The sequence below is a fragment of the Apus apus genome, chromosome 5 (genome assembly GCF_020740795.1).
Source record: "Apus apus isolate bApuApu2 chromosome 5, bApuApu2.pri.cur, whole genome shotgun sequence".
In the NCBI taxonomy this organism is placed as follows: Eukaryota; Metazoa; Chordata; class Aves; order Apodiformes; family Apodidae; genus Apus; species Apus apus.
Genome location: NC_067286.1, coordinates 28,315,764 through 28,333,890, shown reverse-complemented (window position 1 = coordinate 28,333,890; position 18,127 = coordinate 28,315,764). Strand labels below are relative to the sequence as shown.

Here is an 18,127-nt window from a genome sequence, read left to right as displayed (position 1 = left end):
TAATCACAACCCTGGGGGACCAAGCATCATCTTATGTCCCTTTGTCATCAAAGCCACATGTTCCACTTGGCCAGAAAGCATTAGTTCACACAGCAAAACTTAGAAAGTCCACTCAAACCGCCCCACTGTTCAAGCAGCTTCAGCAATCTTCACCTGTGGTTAACTGATGGCAACCAGTGTCTTGCAAACATACATCAATAAAGCACTAACAAACCAATGGTTTTCCTCATCAGAATGGGTAGGATCTCCCTAAATGCATTTCCTAACTCTTGCTGGGTGCAAATACCTCACACTACTTCTTAAAGGACAGATTTTATTTCAAAGGCTGATTGTCCATCAAGTGCCACTTATCTATATTACTGTGCCATCCTTCTATTCCGTTACAGTTTTTTCCCAGTTCAAATTTCACCTCTGGAGATCTTACACAAATCAGCATCTTACCTGCAGCTTTCTGGAGCTGCACACATGGGACCAAACAAACAGCTACCACTATTAACGGCAGTGGTCTCCTCTACTAGTATTGTTTCCTGAAAAAGGAAAGGGTTTTCAGAGAACTACAGAACTCTCTAAGAGGTTTCTTTTGACATTTGTAGCAGCCTAGCTTACCACTATAGATAGAGATGTTGAAGTATTTATATAAAGCCTTCCCTTCTAAATACAACCATATTATCACACAGCTTTCCAAGTATTGAGACTTGAGAAACTGGATATTCCTACTCAGAAAGAAAAGCATCACAGAACTTGTATCAATTAGGAGAAGAAAAAGCCAAGTAGTTATTACATGTTCTCCAGCCAATTTAACCTCATGACAGTAAAATTATGGAAGTGTCCCCAGGCATTTGAATTACTTGCCTCAAAAAGTACTGCTAGAAGCTACAAATCACCTTTTCTCAAATTTCATACCACGCATACTTAAGAATTATGCCAAATGGATTTTTTCCAGTCGTTAGACAAAGTCGATAAATTCACAAATATTACCCCAAAATATGAATCATCTATGCAATAACATGTTCTTCAGTTATTTACACTCAGTATTTTACATAAAGAAGGCTTTTCCAAAGACATTTATCAAGCTGCAAAAGTAGCAACATAAAAATGTTCAAGGGCAGCCTAGTTTAGTTACTTTATCTTTCCTACTAAAGAGAGCTGAAGTATTTGAACAAGTTCAGTGTCCTTCATCAGTTTTATATTCTTACCATTCCCTCACTGCCTGTGAGAATATACTCTATAGAGGCCACATTCACAAAAATCAGGTTTTTCTTTTCCACTTCTTTCTATTGAGAAACACCACCACTGGAAGTTGACCTCCAGCACTGTTTATGCAGGGATTATATAGAAACATTTATATCAAGTACACAGTGTCTGACTACACAAACCGACAGAACTTTCTTAGCCTTTCCAAGTCTTGAGTTGTGAATTTGAGTGATGCCAACACTATCATGCAACAACAGTTTCCAGAACACTCATATTCACGTTGCCTGCTGGGAGTTACCTGTCACAGGAAGGGGTTGCAGTCCATGCATCATGTCTGACAGCCACTATGGGTTTTGTTTTTTCATGCTCAGTCCTAATTTTCTTTCCTGTACGTAGTCCTCTCTGTCCAACCTTAACTCACAAGCCAAGTCTTGGTCAGTCAATTTACATTTTAGAAGCTTCTCAGATTTAAACATTACAGTTCTATTGGTTGGAAGTAGACTTACTAGTGTTACAAGATGAAACCTCCTTAATCTATAGCAGAAAGATTAGGATGAAAATCAGCATACCTAGGATTCTAAACCCCAAAGCTGAGAAGCAACCACAATTATGCACATTTTTATTCCCATGACTCACAATATTTAAAAAAAAAATTTTGTGAACTACAGCAGGCTTTTCTTATTACTCATCTTACTTCTCTCCCTCAAATCTCAGAAAAAAAAAAAAAGAACTCAAGATGAAGCTGACAAACTAACTCCACAGTCTGGAATGAAATGCTTTTCATAGCCTCTAATGTAAACCTCTAAACTGCAACAAGCTGCTGTAACAAAGCCAAGATAACCGAGGCTATCTTGGATTGTCCTACAGCCACACCCAGGAACGCAATGCATGCCAAAACTCAGCAGTTGGCCACTGACGTGGGCGCGGGAGGAACCACAGTGCACACTGAATCAGTTTCTCACCGCTGGAGTAATGCATTTAGGCGGGTTTGCTATAAATAGCCAGTTCTGTAGATACAGGAGATTGGAGACACATGTAGGAGACCCAAAACCTAATTACACACTAAATGAAGTTTCAGCAATACAAAATTAAGGAAGAGGAAATTCAGAAGTGGCCTACTTTAAGAAATACAGCCTGCACCCTCTAAACTCTAATGAAAACAGAAAAGTTAAAAGTTAAAAGGCTGTGGAAGAAACCAGGGGGTTGGGCCATTACATCCTGATGCATACAACCCTGTTACTGAATTAATTTTTTTCTAGATAAAACAAGTAAAAAAAAATATATTAATTGGTAGCAAACTGCCCTGTAACACATGATGTAAGGATAAGGGGGGAAAAAGAGGTTTGACGTACTGCTAAGCTAGACTAAGGAGCAGCAGCAGCCTCCCTGAAGGTTTGAGTTTCATACTGCAAACACAACACTGCAGCAAGAGGCATTTTCACATTTTCTGTCTCAGAGAGGGACTCAAGACTTGCAGTTGCTCCACCTCATTCATATCCTGCTTCTGCAGTGAAAAATCATAATACAGGTACAAAAATGCTGTGAGGCTATGCAGGGAAAGAATTAGAAGGTCCAAAGCCCAGCTAGAAATGAGTCTGGCCTCTATAAGAAGGGACAGACAGATGATACAGGAAATTACAGGCCTGTTAGTCTGACTTCAGTACCAGAGAAGCTGACGGAGCAGATCATCCTGAGCACCGTTATGCAGTGCATGCAGATCAAGCAGGTGATCAGGCCCAGTCAGCATGGGTTCATGAAGGGCAGGTCCTGTTTGACTAACCCGATCTCCTTCTATGGCAGGGTGATCAAATGAGGGAAGTGTTGTAGATGTTGTCTACCTTGACTTTAGCAAGGCCTTGGACAAGGTTTCCCACAGCATTCTCCTAGAGAAGCTGACTACTTGTGGCTTGGATGTGCACGTGCTTTGCTGGATAAGAAACTGGTTGGATGGCTGGGTCCAAAGAGTTGTGTTCAATGGAGGTAAATCCAGTTGGGCCGGTCACCAGTGGTGTTCCCCAGGGCTCAGTGCTGGGGCCACTCCTGGTTAACATCTTTATTGATGATTTGGATGAAGGGATCGAGTGCACCCTCAGTAAGTTTGCAAGTGACACTAAGCTGGCTGGAAGTGTCAATTTGCTTAAGGGCAGGGAGGCAGAGGGATCTAGACAGGCTTGATTGATGGGCCAAGGTCAATGGCATGAGTTTCAATAAGGCCAAATGTTGGGTCCTGCACTTTGGCCACAACAACCCCCGGCAGTGCTACAGGCTTGGGGAGGAGTGGCTGGAGAGCTGCCCAGCAGAGAGGGACCTGGGGGTGCTAACTGACAGCAGGTTGAACATGAGCCAGCAGTGTGCCCAGGTGGCCAAGAGGGCCAACAGCATCCTGGCCTGCATCAGGAATGGTGTGACCAGCAGGACCAGGGAGGTGATCCTGCCCCTTGGCCTTGGTGAGGCTGCACCTTGAGCACTGTGTGCAGGTTTGGGCACCACAGGATAGGAAGGACATGGAGGTGCTGGAGAGGGTGCAGAGAAGGGCAACTAGGCTGATGAGGGGTCTGGAGAAGAGGTTCTATGAGGAGAGGCTGAGGGAGCTGGGGTTGTTCAGCCTGGAGAAGAGGAGGCTGAGGGGAGACCTCACTGCTCTCTACAACTACCTGAGAGGAGGTTGTAGTGAGGAGGGTGTTGGCCTCTTCTCTGTAGTGACGAGCAACAGGACAAGAGGAAATGGGGTCAAGTTGTGCAGGGGAGGTTCAGATTGGATATTAGGAAAATTTATTCACAGAAAGAATGGTGAGACATTGGAACAGGCTGCCCAGGGAGGTGGTGGAGGCACCATCCCTGGAGGTGTTAAAAAAATGGGAAGACATGGTTTTTCAAGAGATGGTTTAGTGGCTAGGGGTTGCAGGGCAGACAGCTGGACTTGATGATCTTGAACGTCTTTTCCAACCTTAACAATTCTATGATTGTATGACATACTGATTTCCCTGATGCTGGAAAGAAGGTTAGAAAGCACTCCTAAAATGTTGTATAGTGTTGCAGTTCACAGGAGGAGACTGTATTTCCTGCTGGATAATAATATTACATTAAACAAAAACTGTTTTGTCAGTAAAATTAAAACAGCTACAACATGTGAAGCTCTCAGCACAGCTCCCTTCTCTCTGTAGGAAGACTCCAGAAAGAGCCCAGGGAATTGCAATACATCAGCAAGAGAGATGACTGAACACCTCTGTAAAACATAAGCATCCCAGGTTGATGCACATTATGTAAAGTTAATCTGTGGTCAACCCTATGCAAAATCAGAATTGAGTCTTCTGGCTCTAATTCTCCTTCATACAATTATTTTGGGAGTGGGAAGAAAAAAATCCAATGTGCTTTTTGAAGATATAGTTATCCACAGATTTATGGGAGTATGTAATGTGTGTCAGTATTAATGATTATGCATTATCTCCTAGGTCTGAGGAGGAAAATATAAGGAAATAAGGACTAAAACATGAGTAAAAAGAACTTATTTCATTGTTAGCACAGCTATCGCTAAGTGGCACCTTATCTAGCTTTTAAGGTGGCTAATTATTTACAAGCATTACAGAATAAATAGATTTTATTAGAAATCTGAATATTAATAGCATTATGGATCAGCTTATTATGATCTTTAAAAGCAAACCTAAGCAAGGCTCAAGTCTTCAAACTAGAGAGACATTCAAATTTATCTACTAAATACAATGTAAAAACTGCCAGTATTTCATACATTTCAAAGGTACAAACTTTCAACAAATCTGTAACTAGTAACAAATTTTCTGGATATATGTAAGTGGTTAAAGATCCCCACTATGAGTACAACTATAAATATCAACGATCTTACTAAATGTAAAGATTTTGGTAGAGATTAAATATTGTCATGGTTTAACCCCAGCTGGCAACCAAGCACCACTCCACTGCTTGTTCACCCTCCTTCCCCAGCAGGATGGGAGGAAGAGAATTGGAAGGGTAAAAGTGAGAAGACTTTTGGGTCAAGATAAGAACAGTTTAATAATTTACTACTACTACTACTAATATTGTAATGAAAATGAAAGTAACAGAGAAATAAAACCCAAGAAAAACGTTATGCAAATGAAAACAAAATACTTCTACTATTACTACCACTACTACTACTAATACTGTAATGAAAAGTAACAAACAGGCAGAAATAAAATCCAAGAAAAACAAGTTATACAAATGAAAACAATTGTTCACTACCAACCAAATGGATGCCCAGCCAGTCCCTGAGGAGCAGCCTCCAGCCAACCTTCCCCCATCTTTATATGCTGAGCATGACGTTATATGGTCTGGAATATCCTATCCCTTTGGTGAGTTGGGGTCAGCTGTCCCAGCTGTGTCCTCTCTCAGCTTCTTGTGCACTCCCAGCCTGCTCGCTGGTGGGGTGGGGTAAGAAGCAGAAAAGGCCTTGACTGTGTAAGCGCTGCTCAGCAATAACTAAAACATCCCTGTGTTATCAACTCCCTTTCCAAAAGGAAAGAAGCCAAAAGGCAGAAGAGAGATTGAGAAAGTCAGGAAGGCATTGTCAGAATTTCTCACCTCAGCCTTGAATTAAAAAAGTCACTGGTATTTTTTATCCCACCATTACTCCCCACAAATATTCAGTCAACATAGTTTACATAGACAGTAAAGACTGGAGCAAATATGTGGACCAAGTATGTCCAGAAAAGGGGTCTGAAAAGACAAATACTTTTTTTTTTCCATGGCAAAAAAAAAAAAAATTGTTATAATTACCAGTAATTTGATATTAGTGTACACCAACCTCTGCTTTTTTGTCCAGTTTTCTTAAATAAACTTACTTACTTTATCATGCCAAGTACAAGCTAATGCTTGTACACTGGATTAAAAGCACAGAAGCAGAACCTGTGACTGTTTGAACCCTGCAAGAGCTGTTACTGGGTTTAGAGAGATGATCAATAAGATGCACATGTCCCAGAAGCATGGGGACTAATTATCCATGTGAAAACTTAGAGACTACTCAGCTGCAAAGAGCCTGCTTCGCCAAAAAGAGCAGAAGAGCAAGGATTCCCAGATGGCAGCCCTTTTACTGTAGGAAGTGACATACTGCTGCTATCCATCAAGATGCACCATCCATCTTAGACATGCTGTTGCATGACAAAAAAGTTCACTATAGTATACATACCTCTTTTTCTAGATATTTTCTGTAAAATACCCCATCCTTTCTCAATAATTATGTGTTAAGAGCACTTCTCTGCATTACTACTTCTCACATTAATGTTTTAAGCAGCCCCAAATCAGCAGAAGAGTATAGCTATAACCAGACAAGTGATTTTGCCTTTTAACTGTATCAAATTTCATCTTTTGTAAGTAGCGATACATTCAATACCTCAAATTATTTTAAGATAAAAATTCAGAGTCCAATCTTATCCTTGAACAATGAATTCTTGCCAAATACACTTTTTTTTTTAACTAGGAAAAAGGATTTTACAGGTTCCAAATTCTAACTACTTAGCCACAGAAGAGTACCACAATGAATTTATACCCACACACAAAAATGGGTAAGTGCTTTCAAACAGCATTACAAAAGGTGATAAACTACACCTGGAATTCCAGGCCCTTGAGAGAGTTCTCAATATTGGGAAAAAAAAACACATAGAAAATATGCATGAGCTATATAGTAACAAGATGTAGGAGATAATCAGCAATCTGGGGGTTGGTTTGGTTTTACATAACCAAAGCCATTAAGATCATTATACACCATCCACTGTACACTCTATATCTAGTTTATTTGACCAGTTCAGTTTACTGGCTGGGACAAAAGGCTTTATCACATCTGCACCCTTTCCTGCAAGGAGGAGGCACATCTTTATCTAAACTGAGCTAAGCAGGATGAATGGGATTAAAAAGGAAATATTACTCAGCCTTACTGGTATTTTATCTCTCTAGATCTCTTAGTGATCTAAAGTTTATCATGGCATCTGGTTAATCCTATCAAAAGACTGCTAATTCACTTTGAAAAATAAGTTTTATGAGCTTCTGTGAAAAACCAACACAATTCTAAAATGCATTTTGCTATAGTAGGAAAAAATATAACAAACAAAGCAAGTCCCTCCTTCAATTTGTAAAAAAAGTTGTGAAGCGAGGAAGGGAAGAGAATAAGACATGACTTTTCTCTAATATCAGTGCTTTAACCTTCTGTCAATGACATGGAGAAAGTACACACATGCACCGAGTCAACCTGTAAACTGAAGAACGTGTTGATGTAAATATCATTGAGGAACAAAACAATTTGTAAGACTCCGAGGATTCACAAAAGCATTACTCCCATGTGGAAAGTAGAAGGGAACCTGAGGAGGCTGGGGTGGTGCAGGAGTAAAATGCATTCTTTAATTTGAGAATCCAAAGCTAATTCCTACAGTTTGGGAATTTAAGTCTAATTTTAGGCAACACCATCCAATCACTTCCCAAAACCTGGGGCAGCAGAGGCAGTGACTCCAAGACAACGTATTTATAGCACACAGAACCCACATACCACTGCTTATTCTATAATTAAACACCAAAACAAAAACATTATGAACACAATGTCTCTGATAATGTACCACATTTAGATGGACACTGAAATATCTTCTAGATAACTGAACTCGATCTAATCTGGAGTTGGTATTTCCTGGCCAATGATGAGTAACTATTCTAAACCATCATTAAGTATCAGGAAATACCCACCCTCAACATCAATTACTATTTAAACATATACCAAAGTGTTATGTTTTGAACACATTTGCTCATAGCTAAATATCCAAACTGTGAGGAAAAAAGACAACGTTCCACTAGACTTCAGGTAACCAAAGTACAAAAGGAAGTCCTAACATTAATAGCAAAATGTAAGCCAGGGGCACACTTCTAGCTTGCTTCACTTGTGAAGATGCACTGCAGAATATCAGCAGGCTGTAACACAATCTTATCTCACTCCCTTCATCCACACACAAAAATACTTCTTGAATTTAATCAATCCAAATTACTACTATGTTTAGGATTACGAGTTACAGAAGAGCTTGGACTAGTACTGTATGTACTTTGTACAGTGACAAAGGTCTTCAGAGGGCCCAGACCCACTCTGCTGTGCTTTGTCATAGCTTCCGAGGTGAACTGCCCTGCTGCCCTGGCCCATTTCAATCCTCAGCAACCCACAAAGAGAGAGACAGATGAAAGCGTCTCTACAAACGCTGGTCTCAAGGAGAATTTGCGTCTTTTCATCCCCATTTTCCATTTGATTTAAAACAGCAGAGGAAAGAGAGTACTTCTCAGAAGAAAAAACAAAGAAAAACAAACAAAAAAATAAAATCTCCCCCACTCCCCCCCAAAAAAACCCACAACAAAACAACAACAAAAAAAACCCCACCACAAACAAAACAAACCATCCCCAAAACCAAAAACCAACCCACAGAATCAATCAAGTAAGTGAAAGGCAACATCACATTTATATTCAGGAAGGCTCCGGAGTGGACAATTGTCCTCTTCATTTCTGCAGAAACCAAAATTAAAGACTTTCAGCAGCAAAGTCACAGGTATAATCCTCTCTTCTTGATCTCCCTGAAGGTACCAATAGAAAGTTTTTATCACAGTATTCAACACCCCACTATGTTGTTAATATTAAATCTAACCCAGACAGCCTACCCACCCCACCTCCCATTATTTCCTCTCCTATCCTTTTGCTTTACAGCTGCCACAAATGCACCAAAATCATGTCTAGTTTACTTAGATTTACAAAATAAGGATAATCCCTGATGAAATTGCTAGGTGCTATTAATTACTGTATCATTTTTCTATTAGGATTCTACACATTTAGCTTAAGCTGGCAGGCAGCTTTCTGTGGGTCAGCTACTTCTTAATTAAAACCTAAATTCCTAGCAAGTATCAGTACTTAAAACATCTACCTTGAAGCAAGCCTACAGCTTGGAATCAACAACTGGTTTGTTTCAAATGACATTTTGGTCAATTGAATTTACTGTCTGAATAAAGCAGCTTTTTTTTTTTTTTTTTTAACATAAAAAAATAAAACATCTTATGAAAACTGATACTTCTTTCCAATTCTCCCAAAAGAGGTAACCACTTATCAACCCATTGCATTAGATCTGCTGGCAGCTCTTTGGGCTGTAACGAGAGATCATATTTACATTCAGATTTTAGGAAAAAAACACAACAGCAGCACAGCACAACACACCCCTTCATAATTTCAATTTAATTTACAAAGACAGATCCTTTGTACTCATCCGAAAGCATGTTATATATTATCAGTAACACGGGATTCAGCTTTTTTTGGAGAACACCTTAAGGGCAGATTTTCTAGACCAGCACCCCCAATAAGCAGAGTGCTACATCTGAGAAAACAGATGCAACTGCTGGTTCAGAATTTAGCGTGCAGGCCAGTCAGTAAACAAGATCCGTCTTTACTAGCTGCCATGATACCTCCGCATTCCTCCTGTCAGGTCGTTCTTGAAATGTTACATCCATGCCACTGAAATTAAACTTGTGACACTCCTTCAAATTGGGAAACCTACATAAGGAGCAGCAGAAATCCAAGCAATCCAGAAGCAGTGTTCACCTCATACCAACTCACGGCCCCATAAGGACAAAAGGGAGGTGCTCCACAGAATAAAGTTCACAAGACTTCCAGCAGAAAACAGTTTTAAATCAAACAAAAATAATCCCTACCAATCCAGCCCCCTAATTCTATTGTTAAACTGTTTACTATTCAATCTACATAGATGTGAAGGATGTAAATTAGGAGTGATTAAGACTTCAGGGGAGGGGGGAAGAAAAAAAAAAAAAAAAAAAAAAAAAAGGGAAAAATCCCCCCCAACTTTCCTCGTGCTACATTCAAAGCAGCTGTGTCATATGGAGTTAAACAACCTGCTAAACTATATCTACAAAGCAAAGTTAAGAGTTTTAAACTGATTAGTACAAAGGTCTTCAAGAAATTGAGCTTTCATAAATTACAGCTTTGCACACACTCCAGTTTACAACATGGACTTTGTAAAGATTTCAGACTTTCCTAGTGACGTGTTTCTGTTTCTGACTACACAACAATATGAGGAAGTGTTGTAGCTGATACCCCTCTTCTCTGCAGACAATCACATATCAAAGGTGCATCATTGTTTAAAGTGGCTGCAGTTCTTAAGGATGAAGATCTATTCCCTGTCCTGCCTTGAACTCAAGGGAGGGACACGCTGTCCTCCAAAACATCCTGCCAGGAAAGCAGTAACAACTGTGCAAATTTGGAGATTAGGATAATAAATACAGTTTTGCTAGTTACTTATTTCAGGTTCAAAAAAAATTTGTTGTCTAAGAACACTGAGGCTTTTCTAACCAACTCTTGTGCACTTCAGAAATCCTGGTGAACATGTCCACTTCTGCAGCTGCAGGGAACTAGGAACAATAGATTCATTAAGCTCTGTACATGGTGGTCTTGTGTGAACACTTTCATTTGTTACATCCATTTTGTTTTGAAGTTGTGTGTTTCCTGAAAATGGCTTAGCAGACCAAAATATTTATTTACTATTTTTCCCAACATAGAGATCTGGAATTTATTAGGATATAATCCTGATCTGTTCACGAAGGAAACTGTATTTGTGTATTTAGAAAAGATGGAATGTTTATGGCTTTTGTGGCTTTTTCTTTTTTTCCTTTTTTAGGACTACATCCCCAAACCTACAAGGAGATATCCATGAAAAAAGGAACAAGATCAACAAATAGTTCAATTGGGCTCATTTTCCCCTTTTCCTACTACTGGCACCAAGTTCTTACACAACTAGCTGTTTAGGTCAATAATAAACTGCAGGGCTCCTAAATGAACTGGTAATATTTTACCAATTTCCCTCCTAAGTAAAATTACTGCTTTACTAGTCAAAAAGTCTTATCAAGTAGACAATTAACAAAAAGATTGGCCCAGGCTACTTGAATGACTACTTCCAATGTGGTTTTACTGTATTTTTATTATTAGACTTTTCTATTTAGTTACCATTTCTCCCCAAGATGAAGCACTGATCTCTGCTTTTTTTCTTTAAGCTTATGGAGAGCATATAGCAAAAAGCAATGTTATTCCAATCTTTTTTTAGAATAACTTCAACTGAAAATTACATAAAAGCTTCATTTAGTGAGACTTGGTTTAGTGCTTCCTATCAGTCTTGCGTGGAGTGAGACCGCTGGATGAGCTTGCTCTCTGTATTTAGCTCAATTATCAGTGTCAGCAATCAGTTTGCATTTCTAGGTATCTGCATTTGCAATTGAGACAGGGAAGAAAAAAAAAAGGCTGTCAGGTAAGATCTCAAACAGTTAATATTTTTTCCAGTTCAAGCCCTTAATACATTAGATAAAATGCATTACCTCAGTTTTTAACATCAGATTAAAATAACAGCTAAGAATTTTTGAGGGTCCGAACATCATTTTATCAAATAGCAAGGAGCATTGTGCAAGCAACACACAGCAAAAAAAGAGGGCCAAGTAGGAGTCAAATTTGAGCTTGTGTATATTAAATCCTATTTCAAACAGTGAAGCATGCTTACAGTATTTTTTACACAATGACAAAGCAAATAGTGTCATCCAGACTGAATAAACCAGGTATTAAGATTTACAGATTCCAGTTACATTCCTTATAATAGATACACACCCTTTCCAACAAAGCAAAACAAGACTGAGATTTCTGTTTTTCAGGAACTAAAAGTATTGCTAAATTCACAAATGATTTTGAGTAGTCATAACTATTTAAAGCTATGTAAAGACTGCAGCACATATCAGGGAGCTGACTGACTACCATCCCTTTAAAAAGAAAATCAAACACATTTAATTCCTGCTTATATCTACACATCTGGAATCAAGTATACACATGAGGAAGAACCACACAGCTGCAACTGCATAAATACTTTCTTTATCAATTCCCTGCCAAGAGCATCTCAAAATTCTAAGATCTATTTTGTAGACAAGAAAGTAAACTAAGGTCACACAGGCAGGCAGGCTTTTAGAATTAGGGTACCGACATTTGGGGTGAGAGGTATTCCAGGGATAGCACACAGTCTCATCTTGGATCACATTTTCCAGATTTTGTTTCCTATGAGTTTCTGGGGTGGAGCTGGTGTCTCCTTAAATTGGCATAATGATTATCACTGACTTTATCATAAGAATTTCTGGCATCCACTTGGAACAACAATCTAGCAGACAACACACATTCCAGTTTGCATTATTAGGATTAAAACAGGAACCTCCCTCCATTGACATATTCCTTCCAACAAGGATTATCTAAGCAATTGCCAGACTGATTGCAATTGATTGCAGTGTGACAATGCATAGGCACTTAGGTAAATTTGTCAACAGAAAATACTGCAGCAAATTTAAGAATTTCGAAGTTTGATTTATACTTGAGAATGCCCCTTTGAAAGTGGCTATAAAGGAGTACCTTGGAATTCTCAGGGCATATGGAAAAGTATTTCTAGATTCAGTACAACAGGAGAGATACCCTTCTTTTGTTAAACCTCCAGCCAACCAGCCTGCCTTCTGCCTTCTCATATAAACTCATGATACTTGTTCAACTTCATTATCTAAATTAATACAGGTGGACATCTATCACTGATGCACTAATGAAACCCACTCTTAGCTGTGCTAAATTTGCCAAGCCAACACAGGTAAAAAGATAACCACAGAAACCCATGAAGGTTTTGTGTGTACAAATGAACATCTGTATCAACTATTAGAGGCACCAAGTTAAAATTTTTCTTTGCATTATCACATTAATCAAGCTATATACCTTTTTTTGCTTAACTATGCTGATAAGTATCTCCATTCTAGAGACTATCTGTAATTTATAAGCTTGTGATGGTTATTGCACTAATTTGCAACCATTCATGAAAGCACAAAGCCATGAAAGGCTGTCAGAGTCTCAGACCATGACCAGGACGTACAAAGCCTTAAATAACAGAAACCGATACACTGGGTTTTTCACAGAAAATAGCATTATTTGTAGCATATAGCTATTACAAGTTTTTTTCCTGAAACTGTGGATTATTATCTGCTGCATCTGACCAGATGCAGCACTGATGCTATGAATGTTGTTTTCTATTCTGTCAACCACATTTAGTCACATTAGAATTTGGCTTTATAAGGTTTATGAAAACTTCCCAGAGTTCACACAATCCTACTTACTGTTTGAGTATGACAATCAATCCATGTCACCTCCTTCAAGTCCTTCTTTTGGACTTCAATTTCATGTATCAAATGCTTTATATGGCTACATACAATATGCTTAACATACACCCCAACAGTTCTGTTAAAGCTATTTGGGTTACCCATAAACACAGACAACTTAAGGAGTCTGTTCCTAGCATTCCTCTTAGCCTTCATACTCAAAGGCCTTGTCTCTTCACAATCCACCTTTTGTGCATCAATTAACTCCAGCTAAAATCTCTCCTATGAAGACAGGCTGAAAAAGTTGGGATTGTTCAACCTGGACAAGCGAAGGCTCTGGGTGAGACCTTATAGTAGCCTTCCAGTACCTGACAATGCCTACAGGAAAGCTGGGGAGGGACTTTTTACAAGGGCCTGTAGTGATAGAACAAGGGGTACTGGTTTCAAGCTAAAAGAGGGGAGATTTAGGTCAGACATAAGGAAGAAATTCTTTCGTGTGAGGGTGGTGAGACACTGGAACAGATTGCCCAGGGAAACTGTGGCTGCCCCATCCCCGAAGTGTTCAAGGCCAGGTTGGATGGGGCTTGGAGCAACCCAGTCCAGTGTCTCTGCCCATGCAGGGGGTTAGAAATTAGGTTATCTTTAAAGGTCTCTTTCAAATCAAACACATTCTCTGATTCTATGAATGCATTTCTAAAGATGAAAACTGCAAACCAAGAGTATGTGAACACATGAAATATTGAAAAAGATGCACTGAAGCAAACAATAACGTTAAGTGGCAACACTAGTTCTGAAGGTTTAGAGACAGCTGGACAAGCTGTTGCATCTTCCCAAAGACAGCTTACAAACTACATGCAACCCGTGGCAGTAGGGCTGACTGTACCAAGCCTAACAGACCATGGGTTCAGCAACACAGGGCTAAACAGCGGCAACCCTGAAGTTTTTGAGGGGCAAATCACTACATAAGCTGTGATTAAAACCACTTTCACATTCCTTGCTTCATTGAACTCTGACACCAAGTACCATTTAAATAATGGACCAGAGCTGTGAAAATCTCCTCCTTGACACTTGAAGTACCCTTAAAGTAAATGTTTTCATTTTGTTATCACATGCTTCTCTACGACTTCAAAAGCTCCCTCTAAGAAGTTCTGCATATTTTTAGTCCAATCACCACGTTTAAACAACAGTTTGCTGCCCAAACCCAAGTACAAGCAGCCTGCCAGCAGCCAGCAATGGCACGAACAGTGAAGTAGGGGGACGACAGTGCTGGAATGCAGAGACCCTTTGAGCAGATTTGCTTGCTGAACCTTTTCAAACATAAGATTCCTGTCAGCCCATTTCTTCAGCCTGTCCAGGTCCCTCTGAATGGAAGCACAACTGTCTGTTGTGTCATCCACTCCTCTCAATGTTCTATTATCTGCAGACTTGCTGAGGGTGCACTCTGTCCCATCACTCAGCTCATTAATGAAGGTGTTAAACAGCCAGGTCCTAGGATACATCACAAGTACTGGGCCTCCAGCTGGACTTTGTACCACCACTCAACTCTTTGAGCCCAGCGTTTTAGCCAGTATGCAATTCACCTCACTGTTTACTTATTTAGTCTGTACATCACCAGCTAGATTCAGTGTTAAGGGAGAAAATGTCAAAAGCACTGTTAAAGTCAATCAATAACAACAGCTCTTCCCTCATCCATCAACCGAGTTATTTCATCACAAAAGGCTCACAAGTTGGTCAAGCACTATTTCCCATTTATAAATCCATGATGACTCGCTAATCACCTTCTTGTTCTTCGTACTTTAGGAAATGGTTTCACAGGAGAATTTGCTCCATCATCTTCCCACGGAGCAAGGTGAGGCTGATCAGTCTGTAAATCCCCAGATCCACCTGCCCCTTCTTAGAGGCAAGAGCAACATTTACTTTCTTCTTATCCTCAGGAATCAAATTCTATTGCCACAGTCTTTCAAAAATAATTGAGAGTGGTTTCACTACAACATCAGCTCTCTCAACACTTACAGGTGCAGTCTGGCAGGTTCCATGGACTTCCTCATAGCAAAATTGTTTAAATGTTCCCTTTCTTGGTCCTTCTCTACTGATGCTAGGTCTTCAATCCTCCAGATTTTCCCACTGGTCTCCAATGCCTGGAACTCCAGAAGGCAAATCTTACCAATAAAGACCATGGCAAAAAAGGCATCAGGTAACTCAGCTTTTTCCATGTTTTCCCTCGTTTTCATTTGGCAGCTGCTATACTTGCAGAGGCCCTTCTTGTTTCCCTTCATGTCGCTGAACATTACTAGAAATCTGAGGTCCAAAGTCACTCCCAGTCCTCTATTTTCCACATTCCATTAATATCATTCCAACAAGCAGGAGGTGCAGTTAAGTTCACATTCAAAATGGCACAAAATAAGGGAAAAGGTCATTTAACACAAAGCAAACAAATCAAGGAAACCTTAGCCAACTGGCTAGAAATAGCTCTAAACTGCCTCTCTACCTTGCTTAACAAATATCATGCTAATGATGAGTAAGTTTGCTCCTGTAATCAAAAATAGAGAGCCTGATTGACAGATGTGATATGCACTGGAGTGGATGTGATTAGGTAGCAAGACAGCTGTCTCCTCTACAGTAGAATAACTTCCCTGTTTATAACTGTGATGAAAGCGAATTGTTACTTTCAGGAAACTGAAATGATGCATCCCTGTGGTTATGTATTCTGGTGTTTTAGAACATACAGCTCTTTCATCATATATATATATACACATTTATATATACACACACACACACATATATACATTTATATATATATGCATATTATGTATACATATATATACACACACACACATATATATGTGTGTGTGTGTGTATATATCTATGAACCCCTACCTGACAGCCTGCCCTGCATTTCTAGGGAAAGGCACTGTCACGCATAAAGAGGTGAAATATTAGAACAATTTAAACAACTCACTAGATCTGGAAAGTATGCATCAAAGAGCTCCAGACTGTACACAGCAAATGACGGAGTTACTAATATGCACATACTGAAGGCAGTTTTTATGCCACAGGACAGTAAATGTTGCACTCACATTTAAAAGGGTGCTAGAAGCAGTACTGAGCGTTAGTTACAAACTGTACTTTAGGGTTATAAGCTGGTTTAAACAAAGTGTCCCAAACTAAGAGCAGCGGTGAAAGCTCTAGAAAAGCATAGAATAGCTGATATTAACAGCTTGACATCTGTCACAACTGGTGAAAATGAGACCATCTTTGCACTTATAAAAAACAATGTATTTCCAAACTTTAGCCTGTCTCAAAAAAACCTGAATTATTTCAAGCCTCATAAGTGGGACAAACAACCCAGTTTTATAGAAATCCAGATATACTTTACTTTTCCATCAGAATTCTTGTCAACTATATTTAGCTGAGTAGTTTAAGGATGAAAAATGTATTTGGATTTTGAGAAAGCATCTGACATAGGCTGATAAGAAATGTCATGAATCAGAAACTAACAATAAGCAGGTTTAGGGCTCCACACCAGCATCTTCCCTCCCTCAAACTCACAAGTGATCAGCCTACACACAGTAATCAACATAACTTGAACGTTTCTTTCCTAAGCTCCTCTTTCTCTTATAGGTAGAAACACATTGTGGCACACTGCTGCTGTTCTCTCAGACAATACTCTCCAGCTGGAGGCATCCCACCACTCTGCCACTGGATGACATGAGGCAACTGTTAAAGGCACAAGGAGTCTGAACAGCTGTAGAAACAGCAACAAAAGAAAAAAACAAAATACAATAAAAGCAACAGTCCACCCTCAACCAGTTCCTGATAAACCAGCAGCTCCCAAACTGATTTAACAGGTTTACCAAAAAAGCCTTTGAAGAAAAGTTTAATTAAGCCTGTTCCAAAACAAGCACCCATTTTGGCTCAGTGCTTTAGGTAAAACTCCAGTGCATTAACAAGTATAATCAGTTCAGTGCAGTCCTCCTGCTTTCCAACATAAGTACTGCTATTTTTGTTTGACCCCAAACCACACTGAAACTGAACAGCCAGCATGTAGCTGTTTCATCTACTGATTTCCACAACCAGATCAACAGTAGTAGAATGGCAGATGAAGGCATACTGGGAGTGGTACCTTCAGGAACAAGTCAGTGAGGTTTTTTCATGCCTGTTTAAGTGTGGTAGCGAACACAAAAACCAGTCTGAGCAAGTATTTTTACTAGTGAAAATGCACCATATCTGTACAAGTAAGTATTTTTTTTTAATCCATCAGATTCACAACTCCATGAAACAGGTACTAAACCAAATGAATAAAGAAAAATACAGTTCTACAAAACTTATTATTGTTTACTTAGATTGTATTTATGTACTAGTTACCATTAATTTCCATGCATTCAAAAAGCAAAATTGTATTACTTCTCAATAGAAGTGAAAATACAGCTATTAATATGAGACCTATGACTTCTCAAGCCTCCCTAAAGGCCAGCACACTCAAAGCCGTGTCCACATTAACAAAATTCTGATAAAGTATTTGAAAGCCTGACTTGAAACATCACCTTGGGTCATACCACTCAGCATTTATTATGCCCAAAGTGACAACTGAGCATGGAAAGCAGAGCCTGCATTGTACCTCTACAAGTTCTTTATGTACATATGCAAGGAAAAAGTGTGATCAACTGTAAGGAAGCCTTTTTATTAAAATATTTTAAAACATCTATTTTTTTCCCAGAAATTTGTAGCATTCAAAAATTAGCAGATATGCAGCTGTATTACAGCT

General features: G+C 39.3%; 1 protein-coding gene across 13 annotated transcripts in view; it reads right to left on the bottom strand.

The window, feature by feature from the left end:
* Window positions 1-18,127, bottom strand: part of NUMB (NUMB endocytic adaptor protein) — a 102,307-nt gene that overhangs the window by 51,585 nt on the left and 32,595 nt on the right. For 11 of the 13 annotated variants that reach the window (XM_051620334.1, XM_051620343.1, XM_051620349.1 and 8 more), the window contains exon 2: window positions 8,664-8,710. The exons of the other annotated variants lie outside the window; for them this stretch is intronic. The gene's annotated coding sequence lies outside the window, so the exon portion shown is untranslated. The remainder of the gene's footprint in view (window positions 1-8,663; window positions 8,711-18,127) is intronic. 13 annotated transcript variants of the gene reach the window in all.